This window comes from Acipenser ruthenus, chromosome 1 (genome assembly GCF_902713425.1).
Source record: "Acipenser ruthenus chromosome 1, fAciRut3.2 maternal haplotype, whole genome shotgun sequence".
NCBI classification, from domain to species: Eukaryota; Metazoa; Chordata; class Actinopteri; order Acipenseriformes; family Acipenseridae; genus Acipenser; species Acipenser ruthenus.
Genome location: NC_081189.1, coordinates 112167554 through 112170848, shown reverse-complemented (window position 1 = coordinate 112170848; position 3295 = coordinate 112167554). Strand labels below are relative to the sequence as shown.

General features: G+C 39.8%; 1 long non-coding RNA gene across 1 annotated transcript; it reads right to left on the bottom strand.

Annotated features, from left to right (window-relative positions):
* Positions 1 to 361: 361 nt before the first annotated feature.
* Positions 362 to 3016, bottom strand: LOC131739740 (uncharacterized). Its single transcript, XR_009330607.1, has 3 exons — positions 2774 to 3016; positions 754 to 844; positions 362 to 525 (listed from the first exon to the last, which is right to left on the bottom strand). It is a non-coding gene; the product is annotated as an uncharacterized LOC131739740 (long non-coding RNA).
* Positions 3017 to 3295: the final 279 nt, after the last annotated feature.

The following is a 3295-nucleotide window of genomic DNA, read 5'->3' as shown; positions in this document are numbered from 1 at the left end:
ACATTTTTATAAATTACTAGTCTGGGAGAAAAGTAACGTATCTTCCATGAATTGAGTATTTTTTTGAGAGCGCAAAGAATTTCAAACTGAACTTCAAACTCCCAAATGTGTTTTCTGAACTGCTCAACGATGTCTTTAATCTCCTTTGTTGTAAAAAATCTAATTTATTTCCTCTACTTTAACATCAGTTTTTAGACAGTGATTGATGAAAACTGAGCCCTCTGGGGTCAACTTTCATCAGTGTTTCAAACCTGTGAATTATACATTAAATAAATTGAGGCTACAAGATTAAACCCACTTGTGGTGGGGTGTGGGGAGTGTATCAATAAAAATAACACAAGTCCAGGAGTTCAGTGCAACACAAGTGTTTTATAGTGCAGTGGTGTATACAAGTGGTTAGAGTGACACAGTGCTCTCAGGTATTTACAATACATTTTTCACAGTCTTTTGCCTTCTTTCCCTTGCATGTTCAGCGTTGGATTCGCTCCGTGTCCATTCGCGTGTCCTCGGCAGTGGTTAGTCCTCCTGGGAAAGGCAATTTTCAATAGTCAGAAACCTCTGTGGTTTGTTTGAACCAACAGAATCAACTACACAGTTCCCTTATATGTACAAAGCCCCTCCCCATTAATCTGCCACAGCCAGTCACTACTCAGTTAGCTGTTGCTGAAACCTCGGTCTTAACTAGCAGGAACTAAGTACACCTGTGTAGCCCACCTCCCCAAGATGGACATCTCAACCGGACTCTATACCTACTGTATGCGCCATTGTCAGTCGGTCAATCTTGCACCACCGTCTGTCGGGAGGCCAGTTCCCCCCCATCTTCCTTCACCCTGTCACACCACTGCTAAGTAGAAAATGAACATTCACAGAAGAACATGAGTTGTAAATGAAATGTCTTAAGTGCGAAGGAATGTTATTTGTCCCCTTGCAGTTTACCAAAAATACCATACTCCTGAGAACCAGCATGATATTAAATCCACAGCAAATTGCATAAATGCATCAAGTTGTTTTTAGACTCTGCTGAAAAGATAGTTGATGTCAGAAATGTAAGCAATAATTCTGCAGTCCTTATTAAATGGGTATTTGTTGTGCAAGTGTGGTGGCACAACTCGGCAAAAGTAGAAAATATATATATAATGTAGACCAACACACCAGCATGGGAGTTACCCATACAAAGAACTAACAAAATAAATTATATACACTTTTACTGTCTCCTATATGTCGGTATCTCAACCATACAATTGCAATAAAAGGCTTACACAGGTTTGAATATATTCCTGCAGGGAAGCCACACCACTAAAATCCACCACCAGCCAGGAGTCAGACACACAGGCAGCAAGAACACAATCAACAGTTTTTATTCCAAAAAGAATAATAAAACAATAAAATACACATTGAAAAGTAAAACATGTTGCAGGGTTCACAGCAATGTTTTAAAATCAATAGATCAATTGTAGCACCTGCAAGGTAGCCCTGACTACGCCACCGAGGGAATTGCACCCTCAGAATTAAATTTCTTTTTTCGGAGGACAAAGAGAGTAACCAGGACACAGTTGTTGTCAATTAAAATAATGTTTTATTGCACGTAATTAAGAATTAGCAGCAGATCATTACAATAGCACTTAGGTGCTTTGTACAAAAAAAAACAAAAAACAAAAAAAACACACCAACCAAACAAGGTTTTGTTTAAAATCACAATAAAGATCCGAAGCATAAAAACAACCGGTTTAAAAACAAACACAAAACACCAGTGAGTGCAGAGGAGGGGACATTGATCAACATTATTCCCAACTACATCATCACCGTCATCATCATCATCATCATCATCACAGCAGCAGCAACAAGTACTAGGTTTACCATTTATTTTCGTTTTCATTCCGTCTCAGGTCCCCTTTCCTACACGCACAAACAAACACAGACAGACAGACAAACGATGGATGGCCATCCTAGAAAAATAAAATCAAGGGATATTTATAGTCAGGTGCGTATTTTCAATTGCTGGGTCATTAATTAATTAGCTGAGTGGGGAAGGAACAATAAAGTGCTACAAAATCAATGAAAGTGCCCTATCAAAGAAAACATGCGCAAATCAAAATATACAAATAATAAATAAAAAGTGCAAAATAAAAATGAGAATAACAGGGCATTTCGACCCCATTACATATACTTTTAGTGCCACCATCTGGGATATCAATCAATCAATCAATATTTATTTTATATAGCACCTTTCATAGTGGACCACGATCACAAAGGGCTATATGCAGGAAGTCAGAATGCACGAACACTTGTTTCCCACAATTTAGTACTGCACTAATTTTTAAAACAAATAAGACAGTAACACCAATTCATTTGCTTTGAAGTATTTCCAGTTCAGTCTCTTAATTCCCTGTTTCAAATCCAAGAAGTTCTGTAATGTTGCCTTGATACATAGTTACGGAAATATGAGGAGTTAACATCCTGCCCACTCTGCACTAAAGCTTGAGAAGATCCTAATAACTGCAATGAAACAGAATATATATATACTGTATATATGTTGTAAACGATTACCCTCGCTCGGGTTCGTTGCCCCTTTAAGAACTTGACCCAGCAGACAGAAATTGGGTTTTCAGCGCTTACGCGCTATTTTTTTTTTTAATAACACAAAATAAAACAAACACAAAATAAACACCTAGCTCTTTACGAGCACTACCTACACACGCAGGAACCTAACTACCACAGGACGGCCAAGCCGTTTCCCTGTCCCAAAACTTAACCACACAGGTTTGCACTCTACCTTTTTATCTCGGGACTGCCAGGAAGCAGAGCACTCCCTTCTGCCTCCTTCTCCTTAGCAGCCCCGAGCAGACTGCCTGCTCTCCTTTTAAACCCCGCACCTGGGCCTAATTTCCAATAACGCCCAGGTGCGGATGATAATTAATAATAAAACAATTAAACTAAACAATAAAACAATTAGCAAATTAAATGAAACAATAAGCAACACAAATCAAACAAAAAGGTGCATTTTCACATGTTTTTTTTTTTTTTTTTTTTTTTTTTTTTTTCTTTGCAGGGAGGTTTTAACCCCCTCCCTGCCGTCTCTCACAACCCGCTATATTACACACCCCCCCCCCCTTGTCTTTACAAGACACAGGCCACGAGACGGCCACCTCCTCCCCTAAAACACAACCACCCACCCTCAAGTCCAGAAATGTCCTTTCTTGCCCTCTTCCACGGGCAGGCTTGAGGGTGAATCGGTCCACATCCCGGCTCAGCCAGGTAAGGACCGCGCACCGGCGACAAGGGGACCCGGTTCGAC